This window comes from Odontesthes bonariensis, chromosome 22, assembly GCF_027942865.1.
Source record: "Odontesthes bonariensis isolate fOdoBon6 chromosome 22, fOdoBon6.hap1, whole genome shotgun sequence".
Lineage (NCBI taxonomy): Eukaryota > Metazoa > Chordata > Actinopteri > Atheriniformes > Atherinopsidae > Odontesthes > Odontesthes bonariensis.
The window spans coordinates 12,767,799-12,789,702 of NC_134527.1; the positions used below are offsets into that span (position 1 = coordinate 12,767,799).

Consider the following 21,904-nt stretch of genomic DNA (forward strand, 5'->3'; position numbering starts at 1 on the left):
ACACTAATAAAACATGACGTTATGTATATACTTTTGTTTATGACACACAGCGTCATATCTTTCCCATTACTGCAAAACAATCACCATGGTGATAAGGCCTCCCATTGTGGGTAAATGACTGGCAAAGTATGACAGAGCTTAATTTCAGTAGGCATTACAGTTATCATATCCTGAGGTTAAAATACCCACCGGCCACCACACCATACTTCTTCCTGCAAGGAAGAAGCCACCCACAGTGGACCGATTGGTGCGGACCATAGCCTGCAACATGACAAGGGCACATTTTAGACGGTACATCAAACAACACACTCTTGAGTGCTATTTCAGCCATATGTCAGTGACTGCATTTGGATTATGATGCATAATCAATGTATCTTTTCTCAAATGTATGGGGTGATGCTCTATGGTAGAAGTATCAAGAATTTAAAAGCAATGGTCTAACTACACTTTATTTTAGCATTACATACAGAAACCAAGTGGTAGAAATGGTTCAGATACAGTAAAGCCAATAAAAAAAACGTATTAAAGGGTTAAACTTCTTACATCAGAGTAAAACAACATAGACATTTACATGTGTAGATGAATCACAGAGAAAAATTCAAAGAACAATCTACTGATGGATATACTCACCCATACTCCTACACCTAAGACTACCAAAAAATAAATCACAATAACGGAAATATCAGCTGGATTATTGAGGGCTGTAGTGTCAATTGTGGCATTTCTTGCAGCTCTTTGTAATAAGGAGAATCCGAAATAATCCCGAGTCATTTTGCTGGGAGGGAGAGTGCAGAACAGGAGAGTTGAAGGCGTCAGTCCACTATGAGTGAAGGTTTTGCACAGACACCTTTATATCTTCGGCGAGTGTGCACGTGCGTCCGTGTGTGTATGATAGAAAGAGAAAGATGGGATGGGGGAGGGGACAATAAGTCAGTTTGTTCATTTCTCTTTTAAATTGTGTTTGGTTGAAAAGGCATTCTCAACCTCGCTTGTACATGAATGTGTTCATGTCGAAAGAAATGTGTTAAAATGTGTAACCTTTCAGCAAATAATGCTGTTAATTATCGACCTAAGTAAATACCAAAAGAAAAGCGACTGTTCCTTTTAACCCTTGGTTTGGTTTTTTAAAATTATACCTGACGGTCACTCACACTATGTTCACTGCATTATTACACCACATTATGTTTTCTTTTTTTCAACAATACTTTACACAGTATGTAATACATAACAGGTGCTATCTGCACCCCAGTTATGAGCTGTCAGCAAAAATGGGCATCCATTAAACCCTCTCTCTACCTGATTACATTTATCTATAAAAGTGCAGCTTCCTTTTCCTAATGAGGCATTTTACGTTTCTAAAACAAAAAACTAAATTACAAATGTAGGGCGGATGGAGAAATATTTTATTGCCCGAGGGAATATATTCTGTGTAATATTATGTAAAGATTATAGATATGCCCCACTTAACATTTATTTATGCTTATATTCATAGTACATGAGGAGAGAAAGTTTTATAGTATGTAGCATAGATATTTTACCACTCTGGATGCATGTGTACTATCTATTCCAGAAAGTTAAAAGGGTAGTATTAGGAGGCGAAAGTTTCTTAAAGGAAAAAAGACTTGAGCTTATCTTGTAATGGTATCACATTAGTTGGGGGACCCATCAACATGCTGACTTTACAACCAACAAGAACTCACTATTGCATAAAATACTGTTTTTATTGAGTCAGCATGTGTACCCATCACCTATTTTTCCCTTTCTTTATCTCCTATTCACTTTACCGACTTCCTACTGGGCTGACATTATGAAAAATATGTGTGACGGGAGAGGGAGGGGTAAGGGGCACTGTGTAAATATGTGTTCTCATACATCTTTACAGAAAATCCATACAGGTACCATTTATTTGCATAAATCATGAAAATGATTCCCAAATATCTGAACAACACACACAGGAGTTAAAACAAGGATACTAGAGATGGACATTAACCCCAGAGAGCAAGCCTGCCTTCTACAGCACACTCATTTTGTCACTTGTCACACCTGTGAGTAAAACAGGACTAACCATTAAATTGCTGACAAATCTTACTGATATTTACTGTCATAAGTGTCATAAAAATATCTTTGGCAGCTCACATACAAATAATACACATCACAACTAACTCTACAACAAAATGATTAATTATGTAAAATATTTTGATCAAAGCTTGACCTCCACTTTTGATCTTTACGGTTGAACATATTAATTTCATAATTATATGACGAACAAAAAAGCACTTAACCTGACCTTCACCCATCTATAGTGAACATTAATTGTCCATGATAAACACGTTTATCTGTGCGTTAATAATTATCCCATGGGCTGATGTTTAGGGGAGGGGCAAAACTGAAAATGAGTTAAGAAACTATCTTCGGCTCCTGATCTTTCATTCAATACAAAAGTAACATCCACAGAAAAATCCCAGATAATTGTAAAGGGAAAAGAAAGAACAAAGCAAGAGTCTCAGTTGGATGGGCTGCGAGCTTGCAGGTTTATCAAAATGTATTCAGATTTAGTCTGAGAATCGATCCCTTTTTCTTCCTCTTCCCTTGTTATAAAACCACCTTTCGTTTACATAAATGACCATAAAGAGCTCCACATGTGAAGATGGTGCTCCCTGCAGCCAGTAGGTGTCTCTACAGGACAGTGAAACTCCTGTATGAGTCAAATGCCTCACAGCTTGCACAAGTTATGTTTAAATCTTGTTTTTAACAATCTGACCTGGAAAAATGTATTGGATTTTCATACTTCTCGACCTCCAAGTCAGTGTTTTGGGCCATTACCCAAACAGGCAACTTAGAGAGTTACAACAGAATCTCTCCTCTATCATTATTGACTTAATAAAACCTTAGATAAGATATTTTTTTCAGATACAGCACTTTGTTTCGGTTGTGGTTGTGTGAAAGTGTTTTATAAATAAAGTTGGTATGGTATGATGTTTTATTCCATCAGTTCAGTGAACCACATTTAGATTGGCAGACTATTTGCTTTTTGTGAAAAATGTAACAAAAACAGAGAGTAACGTTTTGTTTTTTCCTGCTTTGTGAATCGATTGTGTCAGGTTGAAAAATTTGAAACATCTCAGATGTCAGACGAATGACAGACAAGAAAATCTGTTTCAGAGAAAACATAAGAGAAGCACTATATTTATATGTGTGGATTTCCAGAGTTGCCTTTAGGACTTCCTGGATGCTCACACAATGCAAGTCCTGTGGGCACTGGTATGAAAAAATAATAATCAAATATGATATTCACAAATAGGACAGAAAAAGTCTTGTTGACCCTTCTTGAAACCCAGAAGAAAACAATCACCTTATCTATATGTTCAGTTGTTTAGTGTTTAGTTATCAAATTCAACCACACAAAAAGATAGTCGTAATGAGTAAAAACTGTCATTTTTCTGCATATGGAGATTTTACAGAGTATCACCACTAATATGATAATAAACAAGACAAAGTCTGCCAAACTGGGACAGAAATAAAAGGAATTTCCTGCTATAAAATGCATCGATATAGGTTTGCCTTAGAATACCTTTCGAATAGCCTTAGAATAAGATTAAATACAGAGATAAACTATAAGGGTTCTAAAGGAGCTAAACGATTCAGCCACACACACATACACAAGCTGAATTACAGTGGCCACAGTGATTGCATGTTCAAAATGTAAAATGTGCTTATTATTACCCCCTGTAATTCAGAATAATTATGTGCTAAAGTCCTTTGATTAAGTGGTGTAATAACTTTGGACTTAATAAGCAGTGATTAGTTTGTTGAAGTCTGTTGTGTTTTATCACATTATTTGCAACCAGTAATCTTAGAGATGTGTCTGTAGGAGGTATTAATTTGCCCCTCTCTTGGGAGTCGTGCACACACAAAGGGTTCATACATCAGCATCTCGCCATCATCTCTATCCAGTTAGGTATCCATGTATGTGCTTCAACTCGTGAATTTGTGCTTGTGGCTTTATCTGTCATTGTAATGGTGATGTCCAAGTCCAAGATTTGTGTTCTTTTACAATCAGCGCTGTGGGGAAAGGTAGAGGAGAAACTAAACTAAGAATAACTTGCTTTTTTAATACACATGCATTGGTATTGCAAATCCTTCTATAAAAGGTTATCTTTATATGAAATATTGTCCAAATTAAGTTACATAAACTTTCATATCCCAGAATAACAGCATGCTGTAAAGCATATAGCTGTATGATAAAATATCAAGTTTAAATACAAGTTTCAAGTGGTGTACTACAACTCTATCTAGAGAACATAGGAGTACAGTAATTTCCACCCTATGATGTCCTGTTTAAAATTTTATTTTAGGAGAAGACAAATATTGATATAATTTTGTGAGGGAAAAACAAATAACAGCTTAAGTTTAAGGAGAAAAACTAAAGAACACCAAGAAAACACACGTCCAGCAGTAACGCCGGTAATACATGCAAGCGTGTGACGAGGGCGAGGCGGGGCGTTCCATTATTTTCCGTTGGGAAGCGGTAGCGAAGCGGAAGGTGGTGACGTAGGGAAGCGAGGCAGGCGGGCGGTTTGCGAGCGGGGCGGAAAGGTTGAGCTTGGTTGAAAAAAATGTAATGAGGAGCGAAGTTCGCGAAGCGGTAACCAATGGGATAGGTTTCAAATGACGTTAACGTCATAGCGTCAGGTGCGTCACAAGCACTACGTGAATCCAAATCCACCGCGGGACATTTAAAAATGGAGGAGGTTTTAATAGCGGCGGTATCGAATAGCCCGATATTATTTGATAAGTCCCTATACATGTATAGGGACGCTTTGAAAAAGAACGCAGCCTGGGTGAAGGTGGCCAGCATTGTTGGTATTCCTGGTGAGTTTTTATCTACTTGTACAATTTGTAATTGAACAGAGATTTTGAACAAAAACAAACCTTGGTTGCGATGGCAACGTTCTTCGACACGCCTAGGCGAGGCGGGCGGGCGGGCGGGTTGAGAGCGGGGGGAAATCGCTCACATGTATAAGCAGCGTGACACTAAAGCTCATAGCTAACTGTCAGATTTTGCCAAAGCTAATGTAAGTACCGTTTACTTTTCATTTATTCGGAAACAATATTGATTATTGTGCATGGAATTAATTCAATTTTAATGTAGCCAGGTGAACAGGGGTGATGGTGTTTTCTGTCTCTGTGGTGTGTTTTATTAAGTGTCCTGTCACTTTAAGAGCTGCGTATGGGGAAACTCCTACGAGAGTTGCGAAAGAACGAAAGACGCGAGTACCGCGAATTGGAGAAACAGTGCTGGCCATTCTTGGCTCTAAGTCATTCACTGCTGGTGGGGGTTGAATGGCATCTTGCATATGTTTGATGATGTTGGTAATGTTCTCATATTCATCAGAGTGATTGTCTTCAGTTCCAGAGGTCCGCTTGACCGTCTTAAAATCTAACAGCATGTTAAAGTTGGGAGCCATGTGGGTCGGGTGACCCATTGACTATAACTGAGTTGTTATATCCGAGTTGCATATCCGAGCTTGGATATTTAATTCCACACCAATACGTGCCATGGTGTAGTTTGTTGAAACACGTCTAGTTGGCGTTTATTAAGTTGATTCCTTGCGTCGTCCTCTCTGGCGTCTGTGCGTCCTTGCACTGTTCGTTCCTGATGTCATCCATCTTCCTTGGCGTCTGTGCGTCCTTGCACCATTCGTCCTCGTGTTGTTCATCCTCGGCGTGTGTTCCTCCTTGTCGTTCCGGTTGGCAGCTTGGCTCCTCCGTTGGCTCGGGGATCTTCCTTCAGTGGTTGGCGTGAACCCGCGTCGTTCTCTGCCATCTTCACAGCGGTATGCGTCATCAGAAGGCCCTGGAATGGATCTCGTTACCATTTGGAATGCCGGTGCTTCCTTCTTAGGCCCTCCACCCCCACCCAGTCGTCAGGCTGGCATGGCGTGATGTGGAAACTGGTGGTGATTTTACCTGCTGACACAGATAGACAGAATAAGTTTTGCAATATTGTAACATATTTCCTTGTGTGAGTGGAATGGAGTGGCCTGGTTACAAACTCCGTGTGTAAAAGAATTGCAAAAGGTCTCATGTGTATGTTAAACGTTTTCCTTATTCTAATATGCATAAGGACAATAGGCTTTTGTCCCTGGCAGTCCTGTTTCCTCACAACACTACGCTAATTTGATTTTAGAGTGTCATTTTCTGGCAGGGTGTTATAAACAATGTTGTTTGAGGTTAATAGCAAGAAATGTATTAATTTGGGTTATTGCAGAATTGACAAAGTGAGCTGGGAATAATCTCTGTTAGCAGAGCCTTTTTGGTATTTTGCTGGGAATACTTCAATTCAGTTCGACCACATGTCGATCTATTACTATGCAATTATTAAATCTATCGTCAGGTGTTCAAATGGTCTGTCTGTGGTGGGTGAGTGGGTGTGATCGTTTTGTTTTACCTGTTATGCGTTGCACAAACCATTCATGATTGATGAAACTTGAAGAAAATCTGAAAATCCTTTAGTGAAAACAGTGTTGGGTTATAGCATTATTCTTCCCACCTTTTGACACATGGTACAACCCATGTGTCAGTTATGCAAAGTGAGGAAAGAAATGTTTAGGCAGCACGGTTTATTGTCAGGTCCCCACCACACAGCTTCCTTTTGTGTGGCACTGCAATGTCTCCACACCGTCTTTTCCTGTGGTGTGGCAAAGGACTGTATCGCTGTAAGAAAGTTGGGAATAGTAACAGGAATTTATACAAATAAAGGATCAGTGTGTTGGAGTGTCGCTCTGTTTGCAGTGGCATTCGCGCCTGCATTTCCTAGAGAGAGACCTGAATGTTGATAGTGTGAGCAAAGCATTTGCAACCTGAAATTTCTGTCATGATGGAAAAATGGGTTTGTCATCAGATTATCTAAAAGCATTGTGTTGTATTGTAGCCATCATGCTGTGAAGAGCTGGGAAGTCTTTTGTTCAAGTGAAATTCTGGACACAGCATGGGACCAGGAGAGTTACATCAGAATAGACCTGCAAAGTGGGATGCAAATCTTTAGGTCATCAGCATATTGTAACGAAGTAGTGTCTGGAGAGAAAAACAAAGGATTCAAGACTGTCTGAGCGTTTCATTGGCTTTCACAGTATTCTTGAAACAGACGTGTGAATTTATGGCCTCGTGTGCTGAAGTTGAAAGCAAACCAGAATTAGCTTCCTGTGTAAACCTGGAGCCTCAAATTAGATGTCTGAAAAAGTTGACCAAATTTTGTATTAATTGGCTGCCTCACCTGCTTGCAGACCCTGAAAAACAACACGCCACTGTGTTGGCTGATTTTTTTATCTCTGATCTTCTTATCAGGAAATAAAGGTGTGTGTTTTGGAGAATCATCATCTGGGACAATGACTCCTGCTGTCTTAAGAGACTCAAAGTTTCCATCGATGGCTTCTTGTTTAACTGAATTACAAAGTTTAAAGTCTGATTTTGGAGTGATGATAACATTTTCACAAACTTTGAAAAACATCATACTTACCACAGCGACTTGGAGATTTCCTGTAAGGCTATTTGAGTACAGTGTTTTCTTTGGACAAACAACAAAAGTTTTTTAGAAGTGCTTTTAGTTACCAGCTGGATTTTCCTTTGGGTGTGCACATAGAAATCACTTTTTCTCTTTTTTTTTTTTTTTTTTTTGTACCACTGCAGTGTAGGTGAGAAACATAAACCAGATTGATCAGATTTTCTTGCTAATCGGCTGCACGCTTACATGATTTTATAATGGGGCTTAAATCTTCCCAACTATCTGATGTGTGTTCTTCTAGTGGGATGTGTGGGCCTGAATGAGACTAGTGCAGCACATTTATGTTGTGTCCAATAAATGTGTTTCAATGCGAGTTTGTCAAACCTCTCCTTTAACCAGCCTTCCTCATCAGGTGGAATGCATTCCAGGTCCTCTGGTGTCTTAAAGTCGTTTGCTTTTCTTGGCTGAAACAAAACTCAGAAGCATGTTAAAGTTTGCAATTTCCATTGGGTAGCAAAAGTCATGTTCAGGGTGTGGTAGACGAGGTGTGTGAAGGAGTTGGTGCGTTGAGATTAGAATCCAGCCGCCATTGGTTTCAACTCCTTCGCATGTAAATGGAATCTGTATCTGTGTATATCTCTCACCTCGTGTCTCTGCCTCTGTCCTTTGTAAACAATCTCTTTGAATTTTGTTCTGTCTTATTATTTCCCGTTCCCTTTTCTTCAGTTTTTCTTCTAACTTTGATATGTCTTTTAAACTAAGGGACCCCCTATTGGGAACCCAAACATTTAGATATTTTAACCTTTTTCCCCCCACATTTCTTTCTCATAACGTCAACAAGTGGCCCTCCCCGGAGGCTGCGCTCCCTCAACGGGGACCCTGCCCCCCATTCCAAATAGGAAGCGTCGTACGACTGACCCGATTATTCCATAAGTAGTAAAAAAACTACATTTATTTAACTTTCCTCATGCTTCGTTTTTCTTAAAGTTTACAAGCAGCAAAAAACTACAAACAAACACATTCACCCTTCTGACAAACACATTCACCCTTCTGACAAACACATTCACCCGTCTGCTTCGTTTTTCTAAGTTCACAAGCAGCAAAAAACTACATTAGACAACATTTACAACATTTAACGTCCCTGCTTCGTTTTCTTAAGTTCACAAGCAGCAAAAAACTACATTAGACAACATTTACAACATTTAACGTCCCTGCTTCGTTTTCTTAAGTTCACAAGCAGCAAAAAACTACATTAGACAACATTTACAACATTTAACGTCCCTGCTTCGTTTTCTTAAGTTCACAAGCAGCAAAAAACTTTGCCACCTGCTAAGATCATGAGAAATGGAAATGCTAAAACCCAAATTTGAAATAATAATTTAGAAGTCAATATTTCAGTACTCACCAGATGGTTTTTCGCTGAATTATGTCCGTTGAATCTCAGCGGCAACGATCTAGGACATTACACGGTTAGCCCTCCCGTCTTAAAAACTAAACAGACGTTCGGAGGCTGAATTATATAATTCAGGACGGCCAATCGCTTCCCGTGTCTCGTCCCAAACGATTGCGCGTGAGATCCTGCCGACAACGCCAAATTGTTATGGAATTATTGTCTTAACTCCCTACTAAGATTTTGCTTACCATCCTATTACATCTGATGAGAAGTGAAATATAGACTTTCAATGTTTGTGCCGGCCGGCCACGTGTTTATTTTCTTCTGCAAAAGAGGTCAATCCTCACCAGTCAGCGTTCGTGGTGAGAAGAGACCCAGAACAAAGGAAATACGATGCATTTATACAGAAAGGGGAAGGGTTTGATTCTTTCAGGTGTGTATTCTTTCAACTGTCTCCTTGCCACACCCCCTGGGGGAAAGTCTCGCACTTTGGGGAGATGCAGAATCCGGAGACAATGGTCATTTGAATGATTATTGTCAATGTGTTAATCAACAGACACATGGTCTGCAGACATTGGGTCTACAACAAGGTGTCTTTTAAAAGACAAGTGGTTAGCAGACATCAAATTTACCATAACACCAGCAACCTGGGTTTGGGGGCGGTACTGTATCAGGAACAGGGCGGGAGGAAGACAGTCATAGCCTATGCCAGTAGGAGGCTCAGAGGGGCAGAAAAGAATGATCAAAATTATAGTAGCATGAAGCTTGAGCTCCTGGCCTTAAAATGGGCTGTCACCGAGAAATTCAGGAGTTATCTTTTGGGGTCAAAGTTCACAATCATCACCGATAATAACCCCCTGTGCCACCTCTCCACGGCTAGTTTAGGAGCCATTCAACAGCGGTAGGTCGCTCAGCTGGCCGTGTTCGACTTCGATGTGAAGTATCGCCCTGGCCGGTGTAATACTGCTGCTGATGCTCTTTCCCGATGACCAGAAAATGGTGAGCCAGAACCTGACAGCGAAGACGCAGAGTTTGATGGATGTGTAGCCCTATGTAACACTCTCAGGCCAGGCACAGCCCTAGATTTAGATCTATTGACAGCAGGTGTTGAGTGCTGTAAGCTCAGACAAGTAAGTGCGTCTGAAGTCAGTGAGACAGGGGCTCATGAAGCGGTCCAGGATAACACTCCTACACTCCCTGGATATTCCAAAGCAGAGCTCCAGAGCTTCCAACAGTCCGACCCAGTGATCAGAGTTTTGAGAGGGTTCTGGGATAAACAAAAGAAACCAACTTACCCGGACAAGAGAACTCTGACAAAACCAGTCCGCTCCTTGTTGAAACTGGTCGCGACTACAAGAGAAAGATGGACTTTTGTACAGAGTGATTGAAGATGCTCATACTGGAATCTGTCATCAGCTACTGCTGCCAGACAGCCTCAAAGACCAGGTTCTCAAAAGTGTACACGATCAGATGGGGCATCAAGGAATCGAAAGAACGTTGGGCCTGCTGAGACAAAGATGTTTTTGGGTGGGCATGCATGTAGATGTTGAGCAGTGGGTGAAGAAATGTCAGAGGTGTGTGTTAACAAAAATGCCACAGCCAAAGATTCAGGCACCCCACACCCCATTCTTAGCCACACGCCCACTTGAAGTGGTTGCTATGGATTACACAACATTGGAACGTGCCACAGATGGTCGTGAAAATGTACTTGTAATGACAGATGTGTTTACTAAGTTCAGTCAGGCCTTTGCTACACGTGATCAAAAGGCAGATACCACTGCTAAAGTCATCCTGAAAGAGTGGTTTCTGAAGTATGGAGTGCCAGAACGCCTGCACTCTGATCAGGGTAGGAATTTTGAAAGTGCTGTGATCGCTGAGTTATGCAGATTGTATGGAGTGAAGAAAACCCAAACAACACCACATCACCCTCAAGGGAACCCCAGTGTGAACGGTTCAATCGCACTTTGCATGACCTCTTGCGTACACTTCCCCCTGAAAAAAAGCGGCGTTGGCCTGAACACCTGTCAGAGCTAGTATATGCGTACAATGTCACACCACACTCGACCACAGGGTATTCACCCTACTATTTGCTGTTCGGAGTTCACCCTCACCTTCCTATTGATGCACTGTTGGGCCACGAACAGGAGAACAGTGATAAACCAGACTGGTTAGCTGTACACCAGGAGCGTCTTCAAGATGCTCATGCCAGAGCGAGAGAGTGTGCTGAACGAAAGGCTGAGGAAAGAGTAGCTCGGCAGCAAGAGCGAGTGTACTGTCCAAATGTTCAGGTGGGACAGTTTGGAATGCTCTCTCCGGGTCGGGAATGAGATCCTTCCCCAAGTGGAGGAGTTCAAGTATCTCGGGGTCTTGTTCACGAGTGAGGGACGAATGGAGCAGGAGATTGACAGACGGATCGGTGCGGCGTCTGCAGTGATGCGGGCTCTGCACCGGCCCGTCGTGGGGAAGAAGGAGCTGAGCCAGAAGGCGAAGCTCTCGATTTACCGGTCAATCTATGTTCCTACCCTCACCTATGGTCACGAGCTGTGAGTAGTGACCGAAAGAACGAGATCGCGAATACAAGCGGCCGAAATGAGTTTCCTCCGCAGGGTGTCTGGGCTCTCCCTTAGAGATAGGGTGAGAAGCTCGGTCATCCGGGAGGGGCTCAGAGTAGAACCGCTGCTCCTCCGCATCGAGAGGAGTCAGATGAGGTGGCTCGGGCATCTGGTTAGGATGCCTCCTGGACGCCTCCCTGGTGAGGTGTTCCGGGCCCGTCCCACTGGGAGGAGGCCCCGGGGAAGACCCAGGACACGTTGGAGAGACTATGTTTCTCGGCTGGCCTGGGAACGCCTCGGGGTCCCCCCGGAAGAGCTGGAGGAAGTGGCCGGGGACAGGGACGTCTGGGTCTCTCTGCTCAAGCTGCTGCCCCCGCGACCCGATCCCCGGACCAGCGGAAGATGATGGATGGAAGGGACAGTTTGTGTTTTTCTTTTTTTTTTTTTCACATTTCACTTATTTTATTTTCAGTGTTAAGCTACCTATGCCAAGAATGAAACAGTAAATAAAACACAAGCCACACACATTTTTAATAGCTATTCATGCACCCGATTCATAGACCCGATTTACAACATTTCCCTGCCACAGTTTCACAAGTCTTCTATCTACTTGCTCCTCGGTTCACTGCCTGTAAAATGTTTTGCCTCTATGAGCCTGGATCTGATGCTAATACAACTAACACTAGACAACAAAAGGCACAGAATTTCAATCTATTAGTGTTCAACACAAGGTGGAGGAAAAGAAGGTGAATCACACGACTGCGACAATTACTTCTTGGTGCCGGAGAAACCCTGCATACAGTGATTTTCTCTTAACCTCACAGCGTTAATCCTGATGAATCCAGAAGCATCGCATGGATCGTAGTCTCCCTGCACGTCCATGCTGACCAGCTCCTCATTATACAGGGACTTTGGAGACTCTCGCCCCAGGATGTAGACCTGACCCTTGAAGACAGACAGCTGTACTTTGCCTTCCACATTCTCCTGCGACTTGGCAATGCAGTGACGCACGAAATCACACTCTGGACTGTACCAGAAACCATTGTAGATAAGCTCAGACAAGTTGATACCGAGTCCCTGCTTGATCCTGCGCACCTCTTTGTCCATGGTAAATGTCTCAATGTCTAAATGGGCCTTCAGCAGAATGGTGCCTCCAGGAGTTTCATATATGCCTCGTGACTTCATGCCGATGAAACGGTTCTCTAAAATGTCAATCCGACCTACGCCGTGCTTTCTGCCTATCTCATTGAGGTAAGAGAAAATATCCAGTGGTGTATCTTTGGATTTCCCCTCCTTCTCGTTGATCACTTTAACAGGAACTCCGTTTTTAAACTCCATCTCCAGCACATCTGGGGCATTGGGAGAATCTTGGGGGTCTTTGGTCATCAGATATAGGTCGGCTGGAGCATGACTCTTGGGATTCTCCAGGATGCCAGACTCATAGCTTATATGCATAAGATTTGCATCCATGCTCCAGGGTGCCTGAGGAGTGACAGGCACTGGGATGCCATGTTTCTGTGCATATTCAGGGATCCTCCACGACGCGATAATCTTGACCTCAGGGTACAGAGCGTAGCACGTGAACTCAAAGCGAATCTGGTCGTTTCCCTTTCCGGTAGCTCCATGGGAGACAAAATGGGCACCCTCTCCGCTATAGACCACCAGGAAGGAACATGATTCAGGATGCTTGGTCAGCCATGGTGTATAAAGTTGTTAATGTTCAGGGTACCACGTACACAGTGGAACCACTAGAGGGTGGGCCAGCAAAGAGGGTGCATAGATCTAACCTGCAGCCCTGTGTAGGTCCTGTGCCGGCACCGAGGCTGCGTCACCGTTCACCTACCCCCATGGATGAAACTGACCATCCGAGTCAGAGATGGAGTTCATGGAGCCTGAGTTCATTCTGGAAGAGAGAGTCACACATCCACCAGCTCAGCATGGAGCATTTCAGGAACTTGAGAATGTGGATCCAAGGATTGAGACGGAGCACTATCCAAATGAAGGAGCTGAGAGTGTGGAGGAGAGAGAGGATGGACTTGAAGAGGAGATAAGTGACATGTCGGAAGAGAGCTTGGAGACGGAACAAGTGCCCCGCCCTCATCCACTGTCCGGGGCTCCCTCCACGCCTGCAGAGAGGTCAAAGGAGAGGCCTGTACCTGCTCCCCGCAGGAGAAAGGAGGCAACTGTCAATGGAGACACACCCGTTCCTCCTCCACACAGGAGTCAGAGAACAACTGCGGGACAAAACAGAAACCCTTTTAACTTGCCCATGTCTGCATGTAACGCGGTGTCCTTTAGTCCAGATTTACTGTCTCAGGTGTTAGCAGGAATGGTCCTTTATTCATCACAACTTAATGGGGCTAAGGATACATAAGTCACCGAGGACGTTGACTTGTAGCAGGGGAGAATGTAGCCAGGTGAACACGGCTGATGGTGTTTTCTGTCTCTGTGGTGTGTTTTATTAAGTGTCCTGTCACTTTAAGAGCTGCGTATGGGGAAACTCCTGCGAGAGTTGCGAAAGAACGAAAGACGCGAGTACCGCGAATTGGAGAAACAGAGCAGATAATGGCGTTAACACGTGCATGTTACTTGTGTGAATAACTCGGAGAAAAGTGAGTAAAACCGCAAGATTAGGTTCTGCAATCCATGGTGGAGAGACTTTGTGAGCCCACAGGTTGACATTCGGGACTGGAGAGTGTACCTGTTTGTTTGTTGCCGAGGACTGGTTCAGAGTGTTTTTCATAGTTTCCTCTGTGCCGAGAGCCCACCTGTTACGGCGTCGGGACAGCGTAAGTCGCTATTAATATGCAGTTCAAACACTGATTAGCACCGCTAGGTCATCAGATTTTGTTTATTTTATGAAATTGTAATATGTTGTGTTGGTGTGCCTCGCAGAGGGGAGAAGGAGCCGAGTTTGAGCGGCGTCGAGCGTGACGTGAGGCTCTTCGACTCCAAGTGAGGAGTGAGTGAATTCTTTTTAGTTAGAAGATGATAAAAAAATGCACTTTGTTTATATATATTTATATATGCATTTGAGTTACTGTAATGGTGTTTATTATAAAAGGATGGTATCCAGAGTGGCTAGAAATGTGTATTTTATTCATTCATTTTTTGTGTGTTTATTTTCTGTTTACAGAAAGAGATAGCCACTACTGTTGTCTGTATTACCGGATTAACGTTCACAAAACTGAAGCTAGCCTACAAAAGAGAGATAGTAGGAAATTATTTTTGGTTTGGTTTTCTGGTAACTGTAATATTTCACACAGAATTACAAAGTTAATGCTGTGCCTTTTCAAATAAAGTACAGTCTGGGAATAAACAAACCCACAAATTTATTTTGTTGTGTCCATTTCTCCTATGGTCTGGTCACATTAATTTAAATTGATCTGAGTCCCCTGGGGGAGGGAGGGGACATGTTGCCTGGCAAGATCACATTTACTCTTACAGTTCATTTAGAATCACGAATTAAAACTAACGTGTGCTTTCGGACTGTGGGGATAGCCAGAGTACCCAGAGAAAGCCCCGGCATGCACCTGGAGAGCTCCACATCTGAAGTTCCCAAGCTGAGATTTGAACCAGGAACCTTCTTGCTGGAAGGCGAAAGTGCCAACTACCACACCTGTCTCTAGTCACCTTGAAATCAAATATTTCCATTTAAAAAAATATATAATATGATTACAAAATGTTACAATTAGTAAAGACAGCCAGTTAGTTAATGAGAAATCTGATAATGAGTAACATATGGTGGATCGGGTCTGTGTCAATAAAGACAAAAGAAAAAGAAATACAACTATCACGGCGTCAGAGCCACTAAATACGAGCCCTTCACTGAAATACGAGAGCCGTGGCTGTGTGGACAGGAGGCGGTCGTAAAGGAGCCAGATGGGAGAGTTATCAGACTGATACTGTTACAAATGGCTGCTTGAAATCTCTAAATGGGCACAATCAATATCACTTGAATGAGAATCAATTACTGGAAAGAGGCCATGTTCTGTGAGGATTAAGGCTTGGTTACATTTGTTGAATTTAGTCCTGATTTCAAGTCAGAGAAATAGCTTTGGCCTTTCCAACGGGTCCTAATGGAGAGAAATACTGCCATTGTTGTTGTTCAGCCCAGTGATGTGAAATCTGAGCATAAGAGCAATACAAACACACAAGGAAGCTGATTATTTCCCAGTGCTGGGAAACCATAAACAGTTCTGATAGTGCAAGAAATGGATTGTTGTATCCTGTAATCCTGATGCCTAGCTGTCTATAGCGTTTGGGAAAAATATGTCTTTACAGAGCTGTGCCTTGAAGTAAGCACAGAGACGTGTGTCTTATAAAAATAAAATAATACAAATAAAATTTGTATGATTAAGGAAACTCTGCAGAAGGCCCTGTTAACTGAACCAGGGAAACGAGGCTGCAGACCCAGCCTCAAAAGATAGACTCATGCAAAGGAGTATTCTTGTGAGCAGCTCAAGTGGTAACATAGTGCTTCATCCATTATTGGTTTCACGATTAAAAACAAAAGCAAAAAAGTTGCAAAATTCCATACTATATCCAAGTTTTCCTTTTGTCTGTTTGATTTTCCATTTATCAATCAGGTTCTAAATGTCAAATCTAACGTCCACAACCATAGTATGAATACATTTGCTAATATTTTGAAGGCTTTTCAAAATATTATTGAATATTTTAAAATATTATGTCAAGGTTACTGTTCTTGGCAATCTCTGTGCTTTTTGCTGTTGCATATTTTAGAGATTTTCGGGAAGAACAGAAATTAGAGAGGCACCTACAAAATTATGTATGGGATGTTTATATTATGGGAGTATGGGACAAGCCATGAACAGTTTTGAAAATGACCAATTCAAAATACCTCTAAAATGAAACGTTATAAAGTGACAATTTATCTTTAAAGCTGGAGTTGTGTACCGGCTGCTTTCATCATTTCCCAATTTCTTACACACAACGAAATTGCACTGAAGACATAACAGCAGACAAATTTGGTCATTCACATGCTGAATGAAGAATGGTTATTTTCATTGCAGCAGATATGTATTAGCAAATGGATTAAATTGTTGGACTTATTGTGCACTTGTGCACTTAGTGAACGGTGAAGAGTAATTTGTCAGATTCATTGGCAATGGCTGTAATTAGATCATTGTCTCTGGGTGTGCATCAATTTCTTGCAATAGAGTTGCATTGTAACATCAAGTCATGACAAAGGCTGAAAGTTTTACACTCGGGGAGCTACTGTACTCATGTTCGGTAGTAGACATGGGCAATGAGAGGGCGCCGGGGTGTTCAGCTGGAGCTTGCACTTTGGCCCTGCAGCAGCCATTTGAGTAGATCCCCAGTATGTCCAACTCACAATACCCCGTCCATTAGATCACACAGGAATTCATGTACAAAGCAAATGGGAAGAGACAAAGTGGAAAACTGTTTTGTGGTAAGACAAATTGAACTTTTCAATTCTTTTTTTGTAATCCAGCATCTTCTAGCGCTAAATGTAAAGTCAAAGCTAAACCTCAAGCTGCATCTTCATGGATGCATCTATCTGCATGACTTCCAGTGGTGGACAAAGTACTGAACTCCAGTACTTGAGTCAAAGTATTGATACTCATAGTAAATTTTTCTCAACTACAAGTAGAAGTGCAGAATTACAGCCAGTCCCAAAAATGAGCTTTCCTTAGAATCCTCAGAATGAGCTGTTTAGGGCCTGCAGCTTTAAATGCAAATTAGGTTGGCAAAGATAAGTGCTTGCAGATGCTATTAGCTGCATAGCTAACGATACAAACCCTTTCTTGTGGTAACAAGATATGTAACTATACTGTACATACAGGAAAGCAACACAATTATAGAGCGTTAAATTACTTACTCTCGGGAAAGAGATCCTTCCCCAAGTGAGGGACGAATGGAGCAGGAGATTGACAGGCGGATCGGTGCGGTGTCTGCAGTGATGCGAGCTCTGCAGCGGCCCGTCGTGGTGAAAAAGGAGCTGAGCCAGAAGGCGAAACTCTCGATTTACCGGTCAATCTATGTTCCTACCCTCACCTATGGTCACGAGCTGTGGGTAATGACCGAGAGAATGAGATCTCGAATACAAGCGGCCGAAATTAGATTTTGTACATCCATGTACAGAGCAATGAGCTTGCCAAAGAGCTGTGGCGGGGAAAGGCAGTTTATTGGCTCTGGGGGGAAACAACCTCCACGTCATGTGAGGCGGCTTTCCCGATCAGGCCATCTGCATGGTCACATTACCAAAGGCGGAGAATAATTTCCATTGCATGGTTTAGGTCTATCGTCATTTTTAGCCACTGGGGGACCGCAGGCAGGCTAGGGGAATTCATATTAATGTTAAACAACCTTAAAAAGTAAATGTACTCCGTTACTGTCTACCACTGGAGACTTCATAGTAGCAAAGTCCAGTTTCTTGGCTGCCAGCAGTTAAGTTGTTCAAATCAATTTGTTACTGATCTGTTGCTGATTTACCTAGTTAGTTGCTACATGTTCCTCCTGTTTCTTTTTTGTACAGGTTATTTTTTCAGCATTTTGTTGTGCTTGTTCTCAACCTTTTATGAGACTTGCTGCCATTAAATTCAAGGTGAGCTAATATTCTTTATGTAATCGTAAAATGTCACACTTTCGACATTTGATTTGAATTCTATGCACTACTGCGGATCAAATTTTGGTTTTACGAAAACTGCGAACCATCGCATGCTGTTTTGATTCGGATTTTACACAGCATGCCAACTTTTTGGGGATTGTTATAAAATCAAGTTATAAAATCATTAGAAAATAAGTAACCTTCCCTGCTCTGAGGACACTGGGTTTGAGCCAATGTTCGAACAACTAAGTTAAAGATAACGCATTCAAGGTTCACCTGAGACAAGACAGAGGCCATAAACTTTGATTAAAAGTAAAATACTTGCCAAAAGGTAAAATTCTCTATCATGGTGTTGTCTGATCCACACATATAGATGTATTTAAATAAGATAAGATAGATAAGATGACTTTATTGTCCACTAAAGTTACATATAATTGGATTATGTTTTATAATAGACAATATTAAAGACTGGGGCCTTTTTTTTGTGGAGTTTGCTTACTTTGACGTCCTCAAACCATCCAAAAACATGTATGTTTGGTTAATTGGTGATTGTAAATCGACCACAGTGTGTGAGTGTGTTTGTCACGTCGGTCTCTGTGATGGCCCTGTGATGGACTGGTAACCAGATCATGGTGTACCTTACCTTTTGCCAAATGGCAGTTGCTCAGGCTCCAACCCCCCTGTGACCCTGGATTTAATTAAGCCGATATAGAAAGTGGATGAATGGATGGATATGAAATAGATGTACACTACCAGACAAAGGTTTGGACACATCCACTCATTCCAGATGCATGGAAAAGTGTGTCCTTTTGAATTATATTATATTATATTATATTATATTATCCACAAGGTGGCACAGTCATCCTGCAACTCAAAAATGGTGCATCACTGCAATATCCAGAAGAAAATCCCAAAATGCACTGTGTTGTCACAGCATGCACATAAAAGCTTGTGCTCAGGACCTGGCTTCAAATAAGGAAGGTAGAGAAGGCTTTTCCATCTCTTGTCTTGAGAAGGACTGTTTTGTTGTTCTCCTTTAAATGAGTGAGACACTGATCCTCGTTTATAGATTTGGGTTCTTTATATGAATATAGAGTTGTGGAGGATTCTATGGCTTAAGCAGTGCTCTACAAGCCGTTTCTGTGGCCCAAAGACATTTGGCTACGGAGGCAATCAGCATAGGATTTGAGCTCGGCTTCGCCCTGTCCTTTAAATGTCAAAAGTGTGACTATAAGGGACTGAACTAATGGAACAAAGTGGTTGAACGCCTCATCGTCCCTGATTTGAAGGCAAGAGAGTTACAAGTGTGGTTACCAGCTTGGACTGAACAAGCTGTTGGGGTTGGCTGTGCATTTTTTGCTGGGCCTGCACAGCCACAGTGTATGTACGTGCACATATGAAGGTCTTTGTGAACCGCAGAGCACTTGGGAGTCTAAACTGGCTCGGGACAAGTGTTACTCATTCAAAAGCCAGGGATTGCAGTTTATCAAATTATGAGGGGCATTTTAGGCAGTGCAAAGTCACTCTCACATTTGCTACAGAGGGTTGGAAGATCTGGGTTTGAATTTCATAAGAGGAGACAATCAATGCTATCCATGGGTAATTTCTGATGGCTGTTGAGGTCCCTTGGCCAAGATTAGGTGCAGCAAGGGGTAGATGAGGCCCAGATGGATTAGGGTAAAATGGAGCTACAACCCAGGTGCTATAGCTTTGGTTGAGTCTGTGTTTTGGAGCTATTAGAGTGCTTAAAGGTACTTGTGTTAGAATAGGAGAAGCAGTAAAATCAGGAGGTAACAGTCCTTGAGTAAGTGGGACAACTAGTTGCAATGTAAAGATTTCGTGGTTGGTCACTTGTTGACGAGTTGAAGGAGATAGTAACAGGAGCTGGTGTTGACATCAAAGTTGTTGTGGCAGTGGTGAAAGCAGCAGAGGCAGGATGGTTAGGGCTAATGTCTGACTGATGGGTACTGCTGTGAGGAGAGGTGTCATGAGTTCAGGAATCATTGCGCCTAGGGAAGCTACAGTAACCATTTCCCTAATGGATGTCATATTAGATACATTTAGCTGCTGTGTGTGGTGATACTGTGAAAGATGATGATTGATATAATAGCTGGCCAAATGTGCAGGGAGTTATCTGTCTTTCTTTGGGGTCGCTCAGAATGTAACTCATAGATGTCCAGTGCTGCTGGGTACATAGCATATGTCATTCAACTTATCCAGCTCAGAAGACCTGAAATTGGATGGTGACCTCAGTAATACTCTGGTTTGAGTTGCAGAAATATGGAAACTATGATTCTGACCAGAGAATCGAGTGGATGCTTTAATTCTATTACAAGGACATTTCAACATCTGTGAATTCCCCTGCAAATGTCAAATAAGAAATTACAATATGATTCTTCATCTTTCCATTATACATTACATTATACGATCATCCCAAAATGCACAAACAGCTTTTATAGTTAGAATCACCATTAAACGAAGCTTTCAGTGAAACATGCAGCAATATCATAATTGATGTATTATCGATGGAAAAATTAGATACATTTGATATACTTTTGTTTGCAATGATATAATCGTAGCATTAAATAAAGAAAATTGGATTATTTTATACATACAAAAAATATTTAATTGAATCTATCATAATTTCATTAAATCAGATAAACACTTAATATTATTTTCAAACAGAAAGTTATCTTTCTGGAAAAAAGAAAGAAAGAAAAAAGAAAACTGTATGTCCCTCCAACTCCTCCTACTCTGTGGATTGTTTGTGTACCCATCAATGGAAGCAGCACATGCTCCCTGGCAGTTTAATTATCAAGTCCCCTCAGGCCAACCCAATCGGCATGTCCAATCACTACTTTTGCCTGAATCCAAGTTTCAATCCATCCATTCAGGGTTATTATCAAGAGTCAGGGTGTGGTAAGCAAAAAAAAAAAAAAAACTTATCTTGAAGGATTCTGTCGTGTTCCTTGTTTGAATGAAAAGGAGTGTTCAGAGAACAGATACCAATGCCAAAGCTCGTTTTAGCAATTTTAACATAAGATTTCCAAACCAGAGATAAAAAGAGGACATAGATGGAAAAGGACCTGTGATTATAAGTAGGAGTGTAGAGTTTGTACACACTTTATTATAATTAGAACGAGCTGTATCTAAGCTGAACTGATCAAAAAGGTTGGGTTTGATCATGTTAGTGATAAAGCATATGAGGAATTTTTATACTGGTGTAATAAAGTATGACAACAGGGCACAGAGCCCAGAATGTGGAAGCCTGTTAATTATAGGTAGATTGCTTCTCTGGGATCTTATCTTTGTGATCTTTGTGAAGTCATGGAACATTTGACATTGAATAAAGTTAGGAGGATTGGGAATGAATCATGTCTCATGGAACAGAGGGTCACAATTGAAATAGAGATAAAGAGAAGATAAATTGGGAAATAGTTGCAGCTGTGTGCTTGGTGGTGATGATGATGATTGGGATTTTATATCTAAAAAAGTTAATTATCAAAAAGATAATTTACAATTTCAGACATTTTTACTCTGATCACAGTGTTCAGGATACAGGATGAAAAAAAATCTCAGCTCTCATTTGGAATAAAAAATGTGAAATATCAACAAAAGCTATACTGTTCAAACTAAACTTATTTCGGAAATACTACAGTGGACGAAGGACTAACTTCATTACCTGATCAGATGTCAGGAAGTAAAGAGCTGTCCAAAGTCCCACTTCCACTCTAAAGTTAAAAAAAAAATGTCTATATTTTCACATGGTGATTTTTATATGCTACAAGACATTATTAGCTCTGACAGATGGAGCTGCTTAAAGTACAGCACAGCAGAGACCCCATAGAGCAGAGGGAATGAGA

The 21,904-nt window shown here is 41.6% G+C and overlaps 1 pseudogene; it reads right to left on the reverse strand.

Moving 5' to 3' along the window:
* Nucleotides 1-12,019: 12,019 nt before the first annotated feature.
* Nucleotides 12,020-13,336, reverse strand: LOC142373335 (argininosuccinate synthase pseudogene; annotated as a pseudogene).
* Nucleotides 13,337-21,904: the final 8,568 nt, after the last annotated feature.